Raw genomic sequence first — 21,416 nt, 5'->3', positions numbered from 1 at the left:
GCACTCAGAGTTTGGCAATGGGCGATTTCTTCCAACTGCTTTCTGGTAGCAACACACATTCCAGGACGTTCCAGCATGATAGCAGACAAATTGAGCAGGACTATCTTAATGCCTCACGAGTGGTCTCTGAATCCTGTAGTAGCAAACAAGATTTTTCACCATTGGTGCCAACTTTGCAGTGACCTTTTTGCCTCTCCCCTGAACAACAAGTGGAGAAGTTACTTTGCCCTAATCCCAGGAGAGTCACCCAGAGAAGCTCTTCTCCACGATTGGCCTCCTGGTCTACTGTATGCCTTTCCCCCCAACTTCCATCCTATCACAGTTCCTAAAGAAAGCCAAAAGGATGGAGTGATCCTCATTGCCACCTTCTGGCCTCAACAAGTTTGGTTTCCTTTCCTTTGGCCTCTTCTAATATGGAAACCATGGATTTTGGACCCAGTTCCAGATTGCTAAGCTCATCCAGAGAGCATGGGTTATCCGAATCTCTAACATCTCAAGCTCACTGCGCAAATTCGCCACTTCCCTTGATTGCCAGGCATTCTTTTCTTTCTTCCCCTGTCTGACGTATTATTATTGCTCATCACAAACCTTCTACTAGAAAACTGCATCAAGGCAAATGGGAAAAATTTTCTAAATGGGCCTTGAAAAAAGGACTGGACCCCTATACCAGCCCAATTTATGACGTTCTGGACTTTCTTTTCCAATACAGTTGTTCTGCATCTACCATAAAAGTTCATATGGCAGCAATTTCAAATTTCCTTTCAGGCTTGAATGACTCTTTAAGACCCCCCCCCCCTTTAAAGTACCAGCTCCCCCTTGGGATCTGACTATTGTCCTTCAAGCTCTAAGACCCCTTTTGAACCATCAGCATCTTGTGACTTGAAATATTTATACTGGAAGACATTATTTTTGGTAGTTAATACTTGTGCAAGAAGGGTTTCTGAATTACAGACCCTAGCATGCAAATCACTCTAGCTAATCTTTCATAAAGATAGAGTCGCACTCAGCAAATCCAGCCTTTTTACCAAAAGTGGTCTCTGAAACCAACATTAGTTCGTCACTACAATTTCCAACCTTTTTCTCTAATTTTTCTAACAAAGGGGAATATGCCCTTCATTTACAAGATGTGTACAGACAGCTATGTTTTTATCTTCACAGAACTAAGGATTTTAGGAAATCCGATCAGTTATTTGTAGCATTCTCTTCCCTCCGCAGGGGCAATCCAGTTGGTATGGTTACTTTAGCTAAATGGCTCAGAGATTGCATCACATCTATCTGCCACTTTAAGGGACTTCAACTTCCCAAGTCAGTTCAAGCTCAATCAACAAGAGCTGTGGCAACATCAGCAGTTTTTCATGCCAGGGCTTCCCTAGATGACATCTGTGCAGCAGCCACTCTTGGTCCTCTCATTATACCTTTATCACTCACTACAAATTAGATCAGGTATCAAGGGGTTGAGCATCCTTCAGCTCTGTGGTGCTTAGGAATATTCTTCCATGAGACCTCCCAAGGCTAAAGTAGCTGGGGATTCTGTCCCACTGTCAAGGATTAAGTGAAGATTAACAACATCAGATAAAAAAGTTACGTCTTATCATAGTGATCAATCTGTGTTGTTGATCTTCACCAATCCTTGACATCCCCACCCACCTTCCCCTTCCTAAGACTCTTAGTAGATCTGATTAGCCCTAAGGTAGTTTTCTCATTAAGGGCTCATGTATGGCCTTGTTCTCTATATGTACAAGCAACCTGCTCATAATAAATAGTGCATTTGTCTAGTAGTACTCAGAAATCAGCACATATCAAACTAGAAATCAGCACATATCAAACTAGAAGCTGAAAAAGGAACAGAAGTGCGTGTCTGCTAATGCTCTAACCTTCTGACACACACTTGCTTTCTATGGAATTACTAGCGTCAGAAAGTCACTACACCAGGCTAGTATTCAAAAATCAGAATATAGCAAACATGAAAGAAAGAGAACTACGGTTTCCGCTGTTATTTGCCCGACTCATATGCTTTCTATTGGTAGAAGCCATGTCATAAAATTGTTGTAGATGGCCAGGATTCACAATCACCACAGAATAAAATATGAAATGAAAGAAACTCTGATGTTCATCGTGTTACACTGCTGCAGTCATTACACTTGGGTTATCCTGCCGTCAGGTGGTCCCGCAGTCGGCCAGAGTTCCAAAGTCTTGGTCCGGCGTCGGTTGCTGTCGCCTCCTCCCTGACGTCAGTGCGACAGGGGTATATAAGATGCAGCCAACGCCATTTTCTTCTGTCTTTCTTGCCGTGCGGTGCCCGAAGCAGAAGCAGTTCCCAAGTGCCGGTCGGCCGACTCCTGAGATTTTCATTCTGAATCCAGAACCGAAGTCTTCTAAAAAAGCTAAGTACCCCATTGGGGAAACTTTTTCTGGCCTCAGACCGATGTCAGTAAAAGTTAATAACTGTATTTCTTGTGGGAAGCAAATACCTCATAAGGATTTCCACTCCTATTGTATTCCATGCCTAGGCCCTGACCACGACGTCACTGGTTGTCGGTTTTGTGCTAGGTTTAACAAGCGCACTATTAAATGTCGGTTGGATTTTGCCCGACATTATTTTGGTAGAAAATTCAATTACACCATGCCGTCGGAAATTCCGACGACCGCAATGCATAAAAAGCGCAAGGACAAGGACGGGCATCCAAGGCCCAAAACGGACGACGAGGCCTCTTCTAGGCCGATCGCCAGTTCTCCTGTTTTCAGCGAGGTGCCTACGCAGCCCCTGACGACCGCTTCCACAGAACCACAGACCGCCTCCGATTCCCACGTGGAGCTGGCTGGGCCTTCGGACGCATTAGGCCTTCAGCTTACTGATCCTGAACCTTCAGAGGAAACCGAAGTAACTGAGCAATCCACAGCTACAGAGGGTGTTTTCAGACCTACCCAGTTAACTATTAAACTCTCTGTTAAGTCTAAGCCCCCCTTAAAAGCAAATAAACAGACACAACTTTCTCCAGGACAGGCTTCCATGCCTAAGAAACAAATGCTAAAAATGGCCGAGGACCTAATCACCCTGATCAGGGGGTCCCATCCCCCACCTGATAAAAGGCCCAGGCAGGATGCAGACTACGAATCTTCTGACCAGGTGTCCATTTCCTCTGACTCTTCTTCGGACCTAGGATATTCTTTACCCCCTTATGAGGATTATGATGCTGAGGAATCAATTCCATCAGCCTCTCCGCCTGAAGATTACTCCTTTGGGGAGACCTTACATACCATGAGAGAGCATTTCCTTTGGGAAGGCCAGGATTACTCAGAATCCAAGAAAAGTCTCAGAGATTTCCTTTTATTTCCCCAACACAGACCCCTTGCTATCCCGCCAGTTTTAGACATTGTGGATGATGTGTACACTGAATCCAGTTTGAACCCTGACTCCTTACCCCCAGCCCCAGTTAAACCTGATAGATATTACATACGAATCCCTGACTCTTACAAATTTCTGTACAAAAGCCCTATTGCTGACCCTGAAACTATTTCTCAGGGACCCAAAGGGATTAAGGCCTCATCAGCAAAAAACCCAGTTCCCTCTGACAGAGATTCCAGAGCATTAGACAGATGGGGAAAGAAGGTATATACGTCTGCAACTTTAGCAGTGAGAGCCTTGAATTGCCAGTTTCACATGCTAAAATATCAGCAATTTTTGATGTCTCAGTTGAAACAAAAGATGCTTCCAGATTCAGATCTTTCTAACTTAAAAGAAATGCAGGATTTATTGCATGCAGCTGAACAAGTGGGAAAACATACTTTGCAATGTGGGTTTGATTCCTTAGAGGCCTCCTGTAGAGCAGCAGTTACAGGCTCTGTCATTAGAAGGCATGCTTGGTTAAAAGAACATACATTACCAGATCATGTTAAGGTCAAATTATTGGATGCACCTTTGCAGCGGGATGTGCTGTTTGGAGTTAAGGCAGAGGAGGTATTAAAGAAGATGGAGGATAAGACAAAATCTATGCAAACGGTGAAAGATTTCTTACAGGTTCAGCCTCCTTGTTTTAGCAGAAATTGGCCAACAAAGAATTGGTCCTTTCCAGTCACAGATAGACCTCAAAGGGGCAGATACAGACGTCCAAGAGGTAGAGGTCAGACACAAGGCCCTTACAGCCCTCGACAATGGGGTACACCAGGCCAGAAAGAAGGGGAAGACAGGCCTCAACCTTATAAAAAACAGCCTCAATGACTTTCCACTACAGCTGCCAAACAGCTCTCTCTTGGCAGCCCCTTTAGGAGGAAAACTGGCACTTTTCTATCACAACTGGCATTGCATCACCAAAGACAAGTGGGTTCTCAACATTGTATCTCAAGGTTACAGGTTCCATTTCCACACCCTGCCAAGGCTAAAAGGAATTCCAAATCTGCCACCAAATCAATGGGCAGAGGCTCAAAAACAAATTACAGCACTCATGGACATGGGAGCTATTCAAAAGGTACCACCACAGGAACAAGGACAAGGATTTTACTCGAGACTCTTTCTGGTTCCCAGAAAGGACAAAGCCTGGAGACCCATTCTGGACCTTTCTAAACTAAACACTTACCTGGATGTTCCGAAATTCAAGATGTTGACACTACAGCAGCTTCTTCCCATGCTGGGCAAGAAAGCTTGGCTCGTGACTTTGGACCTCAAAGAGGCATACCTGCATGTCCCCGACTCCCTATCAGGCAAAATTGCAGAAGATACCTCAGATTTCTAGCTGGTTCAATGCACTATCAATTCTCTGCACTGCCGTTTGGCTTATCTACTGCGCCCAGGGTCTTCACAAAGTGCCTGGCACCAGTAATTGCATATTGCAGGCAAAAAGGAATTCAAATTTATCCATACCTGGACGACATTCAAGCAGAGAGCAAGGACATTCTACTAAAGCATCTGGCGTACGTAAAAAAGTTAAGTTGCCTGGGGTACACAATAAAGAAAAGAAATCAAAACTAGTGCCCTCACAACAGATAATATTTCCGGGTGCCAGCTTGAACACAATGGCCCAGATGGCTCATCTCACGCCAGACAAGCAAGGACAACTGACTCAATATTTTCAATTAATGGCAACAAAGACCCAACTCCCTGCAAGAAAAATTCTGCAGGCCTTGGGCTACATGGCATCTTGCATACTACTAATTCCATATGCCAGACTGCATATGAGGAAACTACAATGGTACCTAAAGAGCGTATGGTCTCAACACTGTCAAAGTTTGGAAACAGTTATACCACTAATTCCTTGCCTACAACAGGAGTTTCGATGGTGGGCACAAGCTCGCCACCTCAACAAGGGACAGCCTTTCACTCAACCCACAGCCAGACAGACACTGACAACAGATGCATCGGATTACACCTGGGGAGCACACATGGCAGGAAAATGTATCCAGGGCGAGTGGCCCACAGAGCAAAGACATCTCCACATCAATCAAAATGAGATGCTAGCTGTACAAAATGCTATTATAGCTTTCAAGGACCTACTGCATCCAGGACAATTACTACTAAAGACAGACAACACCACAGTTATGTAGTACATAAACAAGCAAGGGGGCACACACTCCTACACCCTCTGCAGACAAGCCATGACCCTTGTGGAACACAGCTCTAAACTACCAAGTTCATCTGCAAGCACAATTCCTGCCAGGAGAGAAAAACACACTGGCAGACAACCTAAGCAGAAACATTATGGACCCACACGAATGGGAACTGAGCCCACAAATATTCAGAATGATAAGTCAAAAATGGTGGAGCCCGGACATAGATCTGTTTGCTACCCCAGAAAACTGCCAATTACAGAAATTCTGCACAATGAGCTACTATCCACAAGCATGGAAAGTGGATGCCCTCTCATTCAGCTGGAAAAAACTACAAGTATACACTTTCCCTCCTTTACCTCTCCTTCCAAAGGTACTCATAAAAGCCAGGCAGAAAGAGCGAAAAATGATCCTGATTGCACCAGACTGGCCACACCAGCACTGGTACCCAATCTTAAAGAACTTAACACAAGAACCACCCTGGATTTTACCACAAATCCCACAGTTGCTGACACAGCACAACAATCAGATACTTCACAGCCAGCTAAAGACCTTAAATCTAGCTGCATGGAAAATTCCTTAGTCAAGCAAGCAATGCCTCTCTCCAAAGCTGTTATGGATGTCATTCTGGAGGCCAGAAGGCCTAGCACCAGGAAAGCATACTCTAATAAATGGAAGAGATTCTGGGCCTGGAACCAAGCGCACAGCCTTGACCCTCTTGTCCCAAACATTCCTCAGATACTGCAATACTTAACTGAGATGCTGGACAAGGGCCTCTCTTTTTCATCCATCAAGATCCATGCCTCAGCTATATCTGCTCATTACAACACGGATCCACCAATTTTTTCTAATCCTTTGCTCGAACAATACCTCAGAGGGGCTAAAAACATAAGACCGCCCGTAGAGCACCTACACCTACTTGGGACCTCAACTTTGTTTTGGAAAAATTAACTTTACCTCCTTTTGAGCCAGCTAACACAGCAGAATTAAAATACATCTCTTGGAAAACTGCTCTGCTATTGGCAATAACATCAGCACGAAGAGTTTCAGAATTACAGGCACTAATGGCAGTAGAACCTTTCCTCATCTTCCACCAGGACAGGGCGTCTTTAAGAACCAACCCTACGTTTATGCCAAAGGTAGTATCAAGTGTGGCTCTAAACCAAACTATTCACTTGCCAGCTTTTTATCCAAAACCACAGAACAAAGGGGAGAGACTACTACATTCTTTGGACATTCACAGACAGTTACACTTCTACTTGGACAAAACCAAAGCTTTCAGAAAATCTGAGCAATTATTGGTAGCATACGCTGCAGGAGCACAGGGAAAAGCCATTTCAAAGCAGACTATTTCAAAATGGATAGGGCACTGTATACGTTTCTGCTATACCCACCATGGGAAGTCTGTACCTAGCAGCATTAGATCTCACTCCACCAGGGCAACAGCCACGTCAACTGCCTACCTCAGAGGAGTACCTACCAAGGATATTTTGGAAGCAGCAACATGGAGTTATGTGCATACCTTCACCAAACATTACCATTTGCCTTTATACTCCAAATCCAGAGCTGGATTCGCCACTGCTGTACTGCAGGGCCTTATAGCCACCCCTAATGCCTTATAGATCCAGCCTCCCTACCTCAGCTTTGGGATGCCACCCAAGTGTAATGACTGCAGCAGTGTAACACGATGAACATAGTACAGTTTTGTACCTACCATAAATGTAGATGTTCGAGTGTAAACACTGCTGCAGTCCAGGTTACCCTCCCTCCTTCCCCTCGTACTTTCTTTTATTTACCTAGGGCATCTACCCTTTATTACCTATGGGGAGTATTTGCTAGTAACTAAAAATGGTTGTTTGCTTTTCTTTTGCATTTTTTACTAGCAATTTGTATTGCCTACCTATTTGGGGGCACCTGACATCTGGGGCAAGAAAAACTGAAGAAAATGGCGTTGGCTGCATCTTATATACCCATGTCGCATTGACGTCAGGGAGGAGGCAACAGCAACCAATGCCGGACCAAGACTTTGGAACTCTGGTCAACTGCGGGACTGCCTGACGGCAGGATAACCCAAGTGTAATGACTGCAGCAGTGTTTACACTCGAACATCTACATTTATGGTAGGTACAAAACTGTACTTTTACCAGTGTTTTGAAAGCTTCCCATTACTGATGTGTTTTCTAGAGTAGCAACAGCAGTCAAGTCATAAAATGCCTGAAAGGTTACTTTCCTCAATGGATAAAATGCACAGATTAAACTAATGAATGGCCCCTCAGGGAGGGTTGTTGTCAGAGCAACTGCAATTTGAGATGGCATTTAGCTACCATCTTTGAAACTTCCTTCAGGCGCTCTTCACGCCACCCACCCCCCCACCCCCACGCAGCCAAAGGTGAGCATGCTCAGAAAGGCAAACCTGAAATGTAAACAAAGGCTGACTAAAAAAAAAAAAACAGAGACTGTCCCTTTAATAGCTCAATTTGTGTTGGACAGACATTTGCATTTCCTCCTTAGCATGGTTTGCAATAAAAAAATTGTCCCTCCAGGAAAGAATATTCTAAATATTGCTGGATGCAGCAGCTTTAATCTCATCCCTGTTTGTCGATCTTCACTGATTACTGGAATTAATTTACTCCTCGTCTGCCTGGTGTACAGGGAGTACTCATTTTCTATAAACACTGTATTGTCTTCTACTTTTAGTACTTTGTCCTTCTGCCACAGTTTTGAAAGAATCAAATATTTCTGTTGGTAAGATTGCATCTTTACTGTTAAAGGTCTAGGTTGCTTTCTCATGACCAGATTTGGAGCATGCACACAATGTGCCCTTTCAAGTAACAACTCATGCTGTGTAATTCCAGTCCATTTGCTTGCTTGTGCTTTCATAAAAGTGATGTCTGTTCCTTCCAGCTTTTCTGGTACAGCAGAAATCTCAGATTTTTCCCTACATGCTCTGTCCTCTAACTGTATTATTTTTGAAACATCTGTTCTTGAGCAGTCCCATATTCCAACAGCTTTTTTTCATTTTGACCTCTGATTTTTGCAGGTTTATCACCTCATCTGAATGTCTGTTTAAAGCTTCTTCCATTTTTCCAGCCTGTTATTTGAGATGATGTACTCCTTCAGTGTTTTGTGTATTTTTTTTTATCAGCTCTGAGTATATTTGACTTATTTTTTTCCTCTACATTACTGGAAGTCATGTCTTGCACCAAAGCTAGAGCCCGCACTGCTTTTTGTTGAACAGCTGCAGAATTCTTCTCAGTCAGTGTTTGATCCTCACCTTTTGTGATATATTTTCTTTCAGATTTTCTGATTTTTTTTTTTTGATGGCATCCAGAAATGTACCCAAAAATACAAGTTCACTGGCTATCTTATCCGAGAGGTGAAATTAAGCTGCTACTCAGTGTAGAAGTTGACCAACAGTTTAATATTGGACTGAATGAGGAAAATTGTCTTTTTTTCTTAATTTTTTATTTGCAGTGTTATTCTACAAGGTTTAAGCCAATTCAGGATAGGGTTGCCACCTTTTCAAATGCCTAAAGTGGGACATTTTTGGTACAAACGTCAGATTTTGCATCGTGAAACATACCTACGGCCAGTACAAAGGACAGAACTTCACTTTTTTGCCTAAATAAAAGCTTATTCTTGTAGCATTTTAATTACTTATTCTGTTTCTTACAACATTTAGGTGTTTCAGATACAGAATAACTGTTTTATGCAACTATTACATGAAATATAGGAAATCATTTTGTCATAAAATCTCAGGACATTTGCCATTTTTCAATTATTTTTGCAGGACACAACTGCCCAAAGGGGGACTGTCCCTCGCAAAGTGGGACAGGTGGTAACCCTAATTCAGGATATTCACTTAGATATGTTTGCAGAATGTTTATTCCATTTACATTTACAGATATTCTTTGTTTCCTAATTGAGACGCTGGATATGTTGAGGGAGAAGTTTAGAAGCAAGTGAAGGTGCTTACTTTGTGAGGACCACTTGTCATTGAAGGAAAAGGTTCTGGAGATCCTGGTAAAGGTGTTACCAGAACAGATGACCCTAACTCTTACACTTTTGTTAACTGGGAAATGGGCATTGTACATTGAGATGCACAAGAAAAATCCCTTCTGGTACTGAAAGTATTAACACTTTAAAAAGTTAGCACTAAAAAACTGAAATCAGAATTATCCTCTCGGGTAGGGAGTCAGAGAAAGCAAGCAGACCAGATATATCAGGTTAAAAGGGCAATGTCTGTAGATGAAGCTCATGTGACATTCACAAGTAAATGTGACTACTGTGGCAGTGTCACTTATTCCTTGAACACAGTAAGTGACTGCTGTGGTATTCCTGTGTCTTTAGTAGCACATGGGGTAAAAAGAAGTGATTTGAATAACAGATGTGGCTGTATAGTTAATCAGGCCTCAGTATGGTTAAATGGGTTTTTGAATTGGCTTTGTCAGAAGGTTTAACCTTATTTTTTATTTTAATAAAACATGTTTTTTAACAACTTTATTATCACTTAAGACATAGACACGCACACATTAGTAGAAAACAAACCATATTAACATTTTTTATTCAGTCCAACATTACTTAAATTGCTCAGTTCCTACGTTCCCATATTCTTCACTCCTCCGGAACATTATTCAGCATGTATTGATGTCCTAAATGAAGTCACTGTTGTGGTATTCATTCTTATAACACACGAGATCCTCCGACTGTCTCGCTGCAAGCCCAAACGCAGGTCGTGCATCTTTCAGACTGATCCATGATTGGTTGTTTGTACCTTTGGCTTCGCTAATCGTTGTTAGATAAGTGTCCTGTTGGGGAACCTTCCTCGTCTTACTTCTTAGAGCTGTGGTTTAAAATTATTAGATGTCAGCTAGGAGGGCTATAAGCACAAGTGCAGTAGGTAGATTCTGTACAAGGACTTGCATACTAAATGTGTTTTTTTTGTCTAGGCCCTTATCAGAGTACAACTCCTGTTCCATTTGACTGTTGTTTTTACCAAAGGCCCTTACATTGAGACTTTCCTCACTGAATACTTTTCTTGAAACACAGCAGTTGAAACACCTAGCCTAGAATAAGATGGCAGACTTTCAGGGCCCTGAAGTCACCCCCTCCCCCTAAGAAAAAACTCGAGACCCCGAGATGATGCCCAGTCCAACTTACATGCTAGATGTACCCACTGAGGTGGTCGAACCCATGGTATGTTTAATTACCTCTCTTTCCTGCCACAGAGACCCGTTTCAAGGCTGGTATGGTCCCTGAGGCCTTGCAGATAATGGATGCCTCAGAGAAACTACATCTTATGTCAGAGGGCCTGCATGGAATCCCTCAGATCCTTGTATTGGGATTATGTTCCAGGTATGCTTATTAAAATGAGACAAGGCTTTAATCCTCCAAGGCTTGTGCAGGCAGACATCACTCCAAAAAAAGAAGAAACAAACAAAAAAAAAACTTCTGATGTCCCCTACTCCTTCCATGGAAAAAGGTGTGAATGGTCTTCTCCCAGAGCTAATTTAAAGCAATCATAGCCTTGAAGCCACATTCTTTTGTGACCCGGCTATCTTAAGATACACCAGAAAAGCAAGCCTTGGATTCTTCCTCCTCTATAGAGGATCCTGAACCAGGCTGTGATAATTCTTTGGATTACTTTTCACAGCTCTACTCTCCTAAGCAAGTTTCCCCAGGCAAAGGGAACTCCCTTTCGCCAGACTCTCACCTGAAAGAGGCTTCCTTTGGAGAAAACTTTCAGAACATGATGAGACACATTGTCAGTCAAGGCAAATCTAAGAGGTACAAAAGAGATACAGCAGCCTTCAGGAGATGGGTACTCTCGCTCTTTCGCCAGTTCCCCCAGTCCTCTAAGCTTATCTTGATGCTTTCCATTTTTCTTCTTCTTCTTTAACGCCTGCCTCTCAACCACCTGTTCCTAAAAGACTGGACAGGTTTTATAAGGTTCCTGATGAACTTAAATACCTGTATAAAAACCCAATGGCTGACCCTGCAGCTGTGTTCTTTTTGGATAAGCCATCCAAATTTCTTCCCACTGCTAATTCCCTCTCCTCAGACAGACAGCAAGGCCATGGATAGGTGGGGTAAGAATGAGGACAGTCGCAACTTTCTGCCACCAAAAGGAGGTCATTCAGAGCTAGTAATTACCAAACACAAATGGCTAAATACTTGCTTTCTGCATTAGTCTCTGCAGACGATCATGTCAGAACCTCAAACAGCAGTTTCTAAACAGCAGATGCAAACCCTTCTGTCCCAAGCTACACAGGTAGGCTGACACAGCATCAAATGTTGTTGTGATACAGCAGATGTTATGTCTAGGTTCATAGGTTGGTACTGGGCTATCGGCCCTAGGGCCTATACAAGCCTTAGCCATAACAATTCCCTGGCTGTTTCTTCCCACAATATTTACTTCCCTGGACCTCTGTCTAGCAGGGCGACGGACATGATCCCCTGGGTGAATTTCCTATCTCCCATCCAATCATTAAGGTTCCTTTTGAAGAGGGCCAAAGAGCCACTGTGCGTGACATGTATGGGCAGTGGCTGGTGCCACTGGCTAAGTGATCAGATAGTATGCATGGCTCTGGGGCCAGCCCATCCCTGTGGACTTCAAATCCAAACTCTTGGATTCACCCTTTGTCAATGACCTCTTGTTTGGACCACAAGCTGCCGATCTTTTCAAAACTCTGCAAGACCATGGATTCTTCTCTCTACAATTCCTAGATACCATAGAAACCACCCATCCAAATCCACTCCCTTCGTTAAGAGAGACTCTAGACCCTCACACAAACATAGAAAAGCAACTAGGAAAATATTTTCAGGCAAATCATAAAGGAACTCCTCTTCAGGGAGCCCTCCCTTTGGGGGAAAAAACTTGTGACTGTCCTCACCTTCCCCCTACACTCTCCATTCATCTCCTCACCCCTCTACCAAAAAGTTGTGGAAGGCAGTAAAAACGGACATTTGGGATCTGACTATCATCAAAGAAGGCTACGCCATGTCTTGGGAAAGCATTCCTTCCATGAAGGAGATTTCCAGTCCTCCACCCAGCAAGCTTCACTTGATCGTGGCACAGGGCACCATAGAAGTAGTACCTACATCCTTTATAGGAAAAGGTTTCTGTTCAAGGATTTGCCTTGTTCAAAGGAAGGAGGGCAATGGAGGCCCATTCTAGACCTCTTCCTGCTAAATACCTTCCTGAATGTGTCTACCTTCAAAATGCTTTTGGTACACACCCTTCTTCATTTCCTTCTGCCTCAGGCATCTCTACTGTACTTAGAACTCAAGGATGCCTATCTTCATATCCCCTCTGTCTGCCCTGAAGGAGATTCTTCAGGTCCTTCTCTGGCTCTTCTCATTTTCTGTTTACTGCATTGCCCTTTAGTCTTTCTACTGCCCCAAGAGTTTTCACAAAGTGCCTACCACCTGTGGTAGCATTCTGTCACACTTGTCATTAGCCTAGTACACACCTATGAACCTATGAACTCAGGGAAATCAAATTTTCTTTGACCTGGACAACCTGTTGATAGAGGCCCTATCCACAGACACCCTCCTCAGACACTCACATTTCACTGTTTGGCTCTTAACCAACATAGGATTCACCATCACCTTCTAGAAATCTTATCTCACTCCCACTCAGGACTTAGTCTTCCTGGGTTCCAGGCTAAACACAAGCATAATGCAGGCCTCCCTTCCTCAGGAAAAAGTCCAAAGTCTGCTAAGTTTTTTTTTTTTCCAAACCCTCTTCTTGCTGACTCACTGCACTGCAAAGGACATCCTCAGGGCCCTGGGATTCTTGGCTGTGTCCATCCCAATGATCCCACTGGCTAGGCTACATATGAGAAAAATTCAGTGGTACCTGAAATCATTGTAGACCCAACACTCCCATCCCTTGGATGCCCTGATCAGTCTATTGTCCTGCATCAAGGAATTTTTCGGGTGGAAAAAGCAGGTGTCTCTTAACCCAGGACTTTCCCAACCAAAGTCTTCACACTGATGCCTCAGGGCTTGGGGCCTGGATGGGCTTCCACAAAGTACAAGGGAAATCACCACCCTGTCTCTAAAGGGAACACATCAACCTGACAGAAATGAGGGCCTTTCTGCAGGCACTGCAGATTTTTTCACACCTTTGGAAACCAGACACTCCTAGTGTACATGGACAATTCCACAGTGATGTGGTACATAAACAAAGGAGGCAGAAGGTCATATCCCTTGTGCAGGTTGGCTCAGAAGGTTTGGCAGGTGACCACTCAGTTTAACATGACCCTCACAGCAGCCTGCTTTCCTTCAGTGGTGACTTTGTTAGCAGATTCTAAGCAGAGACTTCATGGATCTCCATGAATGGACCCTGAACACACAAGTCTTCAAAGCAATTATACACCTCTGGGGCATTCCGCAGATAGACCTGTTTGCATCTCCAGCTCCCTCTGTTCTATACCAGCACTCCAGCTCTTTGGGCTTGGAAGATGGACACTTTCTCCTTCCAGTGGACAAGGAGGTTGCAATATGCTTACCCTCCACTGCCACTTACTATAACGTTCTTCCTAAAAATGCAAAAGGACACTCCCAAAACTGCTGCTCCTGGCTTCTGGTCAGGACAACACTGGTTTCCCATCCTCTTCACCTATCAATGGGAAACCACTAAAATATTCCAGTACAACCAGACCCAGTCACCCATCAGAAGGGTCTATTTCTACACCCTAACCTAGGTTATCAGTCTAACTCTGTGGATGATGATGTTCTGATCCCTAAAAGGCACTTATTTTCAGAGGAGGTGATGTAGGTTTTACAGGAAACATGAAATCGTACATAGCCAAATGGAAAATTTTACCCATTTGGTGCCACAAGCACAAACTGGAACCACACTTATCTAAGATTCCTGCTGTGCTCCAATATCTCTGGGAGCTTCTGCAGTCTGGGTTGGCTTACTTATTGATTAAAGCACATTTTCAAGCCATCAGTGCTTTACCTCTGGACCTTTCTCTTATGTCCAGGACAGAGGTAAAGTTCTTCCAGAAATGAATCCTACACCTTAAGCCTCCAAGGAAACTGATTATTCCAGCGTAGGATCTTAATTTTGTTCTGGAAAAACTTTACCCAATTTTGAACCATCTGCTTCTGCTATCTTAAAATTCTGCACATGGAAACTGTTCTCCTAATGGCTTTAACCTCTGCTTGCAGAGTTTAAAACTCCAGGCACTCATGGCTACTCCGCCCTTCCTTATCTTCCACAAGGACAGGGTAATGGTTAGGACCAATCCTTCTTTCATGTCTAAGGTTGTGAATGAGCTATCCCTCAATCAAGCCATTCACCTGCCTGCTTTCTTCCTCAATCCTCAAAACAGGTGGGGAAGAGTCTTACATTCCTTTGACATTCGCGGGCAGCTGAGGTTCTATTTGGACAAAATTAAGACTATCTGAAAATCTGACCAGCTCTTTGTTTCTTTCATGGAGGCAAAGCTAGACCAACCTGTCTCAAAACAAATCATTGCATCCTGGATATCCAAGGCTACTTCCTTTTGCTAATTACTGCATGGCATGTCCATGTCTTCCTGTCCTAAAGCACATTCCTCTTGGGTGTTGCCTTTTCTGGTGCCTTCCAGAAAGGGTGGATGCCATGTCCATCTTGGAGGTGGCCACTTGCTCCTCTGTGCACACTTTCACCAAGCACCATAAGATTGATGCCTTCTCCAGGTCTAGGATGGCCTTTGCTAGATCAGTGTTTTCTGCTTTCCAGGACAGTTCCTTCTCTTCACTGTATCCAGCTACTCCCCCGTCTCTCTGTTGAGCTCTGGGAATCGCCCATCTGTGATGAATACTGCAACAGTGATTTCAGTTAGGGGATAATACAGTTGTGTAAAAACTTAACATAACAGTAGCTGTCCTACTGATAACTTTTGCAGTATTCCCTCCCCCCTTCTGCTCTTTTCTCTTGCTTTTGGTTCACACACAATGCACACTTGCTTTCTTGGGGGAGTTTCCTACTTGTTCTAACTTCTCTGTTGTCTTCAGGCCTCTGCCTTGGAGATAGTCTGAGGGTCTTGTGTGTTCTCCCATCGTTTATAACCCAATGCACACAAGATGAGGTCATACATTGTACCGTATGCCCTCAGGAAGGTAAAGCTTTGGTATCCCGGTCAGATGTCAGTGATGGCAGCCCATCTGTGATAAATCCTGCAACAGTGATCAGTAGGACATCCACTGTTATGGTACTTACCCATAAATTCCATTTATTTATATGTAAATTTCTCCTTCCCTTTTCTAAAGATCCCACTTCCAGTTATTTTATCTCTCTTACAATATTCTGTACTTCAAATGCAGATTTTGATTTCCATTTTCTAATCATATATGGATGTCCTTCATGGATGCATCTGCAGTCATAACAACTGGGTTGTCCTGTCGTCAGGCAGCCCTGCAGTCGGCCGGATTCCAAAGTCCGGGTCCGGCTTCGGCTGATGTCGCACTTCACCCGACGTCATCTCTGCTGGTCTCTGGGTATAAAGGCATCAGCCGACGCCATTTTCTCCAGTCTTTCTTGCCGCGTGGCGCCCGAAGCAGAAGCTGTTCGCAAGTGCCGGTCGGTCGGATCCAGAGATTTCTACTACCGAATACTACTTCGAAGACTTCTAAAAGCTAAGTACCCCGTTGGGGACTCTTTCTTGCCTCAGCCGATGTCAGAAAAAGTCAATAACTGTTTAACTTGTGGGAAACAAATACCTCATAAAGATTTCCACTCTTACTGTTTGCCTTGTTTAGGCCCAGACCACGACGTAGCAGCCTGTTCGGCCTGTGCTTCCTTCAACCGACGAACGCTTAGGCGTCGGTCGGAGTTTGCTGAACAGTTTTTCGGTTCAGAATTTGCGTACATTATGCCGTCGGATCCTCCGACTACCCAAATTGTTAAGAAACGCAAAGAAAAGACCGACACTCGCGGTCCACGGTTTCGGCGAAACCATGGTGAAGCAAACCGCGAGTGTCTCGGTTTCGGCGAAACCGAGAAAACTGATCAAAGCACAGCTGAATCTTTGACTACTTCTGAGGTTCCTGCTACCTTACTTGAATCGGCCTCTGAAATTTTACCTACTACAGTGGCTTCTAGTGAATTATCAGACACCATCCCTTTGGATGTCTCTACCCCAGCACGTGGTGCTGCTAGGCCTCCTGCAGCCATGTCCATTAAGGCCTTTGCCAGGGCTAAAGCAGCCAAGTCTACTAAATCAGTGCCTGTTAAACCCCTCAACCAGGCCTACTTCTAGTTCACAAATGCTTACTCTGGCAGAAGATTTAATATCCTTAATCAGGGGATCTCAATCTCACCCAGACAGGGCCTCTCAACCCCAGAGAAGAGACCTAGGGCAGAGCCCCCCGAGCCTGTGTCCTCTGATGATTCTGCGGATGACTCAGATATTACTGACCAGCCAGAGGCTCCTTTCTCCAATTATGAAGACTCAGATGCTGAAGAATCCATTCCAGCTGCTTCTCCACCAGAGGAATTCTCCTTTGGGGAAACCTTACATGCCATGCGAGAACAATTCCAATGGCAGCAACAGGATTTCTCAGATTCCAGAAAAGACTTAGGACTTTTCTGCACCTTCCACAACACAGGCCCTTAGCTATACCTCCTGTCCTCTCTGTTGTGGACGATGCCTTTAATGATGTCTGCTCTGCACCAGATTCCTTACCTCCAGCCCCTGCCAAACCAGACAGATTTTACAGGGTACCAGACACATCATCACCTTTACAAGGCCCCACTTGCAGACCCGAAACTATATCCCAGGGGCCTAAGGCAGTAGCCTCGACCACAGCAAAACCCTATTCCTTCTGAAAGGGAAGCCAGGTCTTTAGACAGATGGGGCAAAAAGTTTATACCTCAGCTACTCTCTCAGCTAGAGCTTTAAACTGTCAGTTTCACATGATACAATACCAAGAGTTTATGCTTGATCAGTTAACTAAAAACTATCCTCTGATGACTCTATAGATAAGAAATATGTATTAGAAATGGTAAATAACATACAACAGGTTAGTAACCATTCCTTAAAATGTGGCTATGATGCACTGGAGGCTTCATTTAGATCAGCCATGACTGGCACAGTGATAAGAAGACATGCATGGCTGAAGGAACAAGTCTTACCGGATCATGTTAAAGCTAAGTTATTAGATGCTCCTATGGATAAGACCAGTTTGTTTGGTACACCTGCCCAGCAGGTAATGAAGAAAATGGAAGAAAAGGCAAAATCTGTTCAAACGGTTAAAGATTTCTTGCAGGTTCAGGCCCCAAGGTTTAGCAGGAACTGGCCTGCCAAAAATTGGTCCTTTCCTGACTCCACAAGATCCCAAAGGGGCAGGAATAGACGTTCCAGAGGCAGAAACCAATCCAGAGGAGGTGCCTACAGAGGACGACAGTGGCAAGGTAATAACAGAGGCACAGACTCAGCCACTACCACTACAACAGCACAATCACAGTGACTTAACTCTACATCCGCCTACCAGGGAACAAATAGCAGCTCCATTAGGCGGAAAATTAACCTTGTTTTCGAAAAACTGGCACTACATCACAAAAGACAAGTGGATTTTGCAAACCATAGACCAAGGTTACCGGTTCCACTTTCACACATTACCAGTCAAAAGAGGAACGCCAAACCTGCCTCCAAATCAAAAAACAGAAGCTCTACAACAGATAATGCAATTAGCAAAGATGAGAGCTGTGGAAAGAGTGCCAATAACAGAACAAGGCAAAGGATTTTACTCCAGACTTTTCCTAGTTCCAAGAAAGGAAAAAAGTTGGAGACCTATTCTCGACCTGTCCACCTTAAATACATACATCATTGTCCCAAAATTCAAAATGCTGACCCTACAGCAACTTCTTCCCATGCTGGGCAAGGAGTGTTGGCTGGTAACTCTAGATCTCAAGGAGGCATACCTGCACGTCCCCATTCGACCAATTTGCAGAAGATACCTCAGATTTCTTGCAGGATCAGAGCATTATCAATTCTCAGCATTGCCCTTTGGCTTATCTACTGCCCAGAGTATTCACAAAATGCCTGGCATCAGTAATCGCCCACTGCAGACTGCAGGAATCCAAATTTATCCATACCTGGACGACTGCCTGCTACAAGGGGACAACAAAAGCAAGCTGACAACAGATTTACAAAGGGTCATTTACTTGCTACAAGCACTGGGATACACAGTCAATTTACAAAAGTCAAGGCTGATACCATCCCAAACAAGGACATTCCTGGGCGGAATTGGACACTGTAAAACAAATGGCATTCCTAACCGCAGAAAAACAAAAAGAACTCCCTCTTTACTTCTTGGCTCTAACAAAACAGAACAAGTTAACAGCAAGAAAAGTCCTGCAGGCCTTGGGCTACATGGCATCATGCATAATCTTGGTTCCACATGCCAGACTACATATGAGAAAACTACAGTGGTACCTAAGGAATTTATGGTCCCAACACAGGCACAGCCTAGAAGCAGAAATTCCACTAATCCCATGCCTAAAACAGGAGTTCCTATGGTGGGCACAAGCATGCCAGTCAAACCCAGGCCTACCCTTTCACAGCTATCAAGCAAGCCAGACCATCACAACAGACGCCTCAGACCTAGGATGGGGGGCTCACATGCTGGACAAATGCGTACAAGGATTGTGGACGCAGGATCAACTCCACCTGCACATCAACCTAAAAGAAATGCTGGCAGTAAAACTGGCAATCCAAAATTTCAGACCATTTCTCAAAGAGGGCCTTTTGATGATAAGGACAGACAACACCACAGTCATGTGGTACATCAACAAGCAGGGAGGCACTCATTCATACCCCCTATGCAGAATGACTTTGGAGCTTTGGAACCTAGCACTCAGCTACAACATCCAGTTACAGGCAATATTTGTACCGGAAAGGACAATACTCTAGCAGACATATTGAGCAGAACCACATCGGATGCCCACGAATGGATGCTACACCCGGACATCTTCAAGACCATCTCAAAGAAATGGGAAGACCACAGATAGATCTATTCGCTTCCCCTCTCAATCACCAACTCAAAAAATTCTGCACAAGGACATTCCACCCACTTGCATGGAAAGTGGATTCGCTCTCCTTCAGCTGGAAAGGTCTAACAGCATATGCATTTCCACCTCTTCCCTTGATACACAAGGTATTACTAAAAATCAAGGAGGAACGTCCAAGGATAACCCTGATAGCTCCAAACTGGCCAAGACAACACTGGTACCCATTACTGAGGAGCATGTCTCAGAACAACATGTGGCCAATACCCCTGATGCCTTTGATGTTAACTCAGAACAACTACAGCATCATACATCCAAACCTAAAACGTTGCAACTGACTGCATGGAACATCACATAGCAGCAACTAACCCAGAACTTTCCCAAAGGGTTAAAGACATTATCCTTGAAGCCCACAGACCTTCAACAAGAAGGAACTATGCAGGAAAATGGAAAAGGTTTGTCATTTGGAGCACTGAAAGAGGAAAAGATGTGTCAATTATAGATATGGCTAACATTCTGGAGTATCTGGCAGAGCTTCTACATACAGGCCTGTCCTATTCCTCCATCAAGATACATGCATCAGCTATTTCAGCAGAATACAGCTTTGATCCACCTGTCTTTTCACACCCTTTACTCAGGCAGTTCCTCAGAGGAATCAAGAATGTAAAACCTCCAAGGAAACCACCATTGCCAGCTTGGGATTTGAACTTTGTGCTAGAAAAATTAACACTCGCACCTTTTGAACCAGCAGCTACAGCGGACCTACAGCATCTATCGTGGAAAGCTGCTTTCCTACTGGCAATAACCTCAGCAAGGAGGGTCTCTGAACTTCAGGCCCTAATGGCAGTACAGCCCTTCCTAATCTTCCACCAGGATAGAGTGTCCATGAGGACTAATCCTACGTTTATGCCTAAGGTGATATCCAGAGTGTCTTTAAACCAGGCAATCCACCTACCTACCTTCTTTCCCAACCCACAAAACAGAGGGGAAAGAATGCTGCATTCCTTGGATGTACATAGACAGTTACGCTACTACCTGGACAGAACAAAAGTAGCAGAAAACTGACCAGCTTTTGTAGCCTATGCAACAGGAAGGGAAGGAAAAGCAATTTCCAAACAGACAATCTCCAAATGGATAGGAAATTGCATACGGTTCTGTTACTCCTTCCATGGAAAACCAATTCCACAGAACATAAGGCCTCATTCTACAAGGGCAACAGCCACTACCACAGCCTTCCTACGAGGTGTGGCAACCAAGGACATTATTGAGGCGGCTACTTGGACCTCCGTGCATACATTTGCCAAGCATTATAACTTACCAATGTACTCCAGATCCCGAGCAGGGTTTGCCACTGCTGTGCTGCAAGGGATCCTAACCACACCATAATCTAAATTTTTCCTCCTCCCTTAGTTGGCTATGGTATTCTACCCAGTTGTTATGACTGCAGATGCATCCATGAAGGACATAGTACAGTTTTGTACCTACCATAAATGTAGATGTCCGAACTGGATAGCATCTGCAGTCAGGATTACCCTCCCTCCTGCCCCTCTGTGGTACTCCTAGGGTATTTACCCTCCTAATAGCTAGCTAGTGGGGGGAGTCTTTTATGGTGTATTTGTTTGTATGTATGTACATACATGCTTATTTTCTGAGTTTGCCTTCTATACTTTTGGAAACATTGGCATTTATCCAAAAATTAGCCTTCCAGGAAGGGCATCTGGCATCTGGGGCAAGAAACACTGAAGAAAATGGCGTCGGCTGATGCCTTTATACCCAGAGACCAGCAGAGATGACGTCGGGTGAAGTGCGACATCAGCCGAAGCCGGACCCGGACTTTGGAATCCGGCCGACTGCAGGGCTGCCTGAC

The 21,416-nt window shown here is 44.2% G+C and overlaps 1 protein-coding gene across 1 annotated transcript in view; it reads left to right on the top strand.

The window, feature by feature from the left end:
- The window catches only part of SMC6 (structural maintenance of chromosomes 6), a 1,850,548-nt gene that overhangs the window by 1,123,604 nt on the left and 705,528 nt on the right, over positions 1-21,416 (top strand). The gene's annotated exons all lie outside the window — the stretch shown is intronic.

This window comes from Protopterus annectens, chromosome 1.part0, assembly GCF_019279795.1.
Source record: "Protopterus annectens isolate FY-2018-M chromosome 1.part0, PAN1.0, whole genome shotgun sequence".
NCBI lineage: Eukaryota > Metazoa > Chordata > Ceratodontiformes > Protopteridae > Protopterus > Protopterus annectens.
Note: the sequence above shows the minus strand (reverse complement) of the source record. Positions and strands in the feature narration are given on the sequence as shown.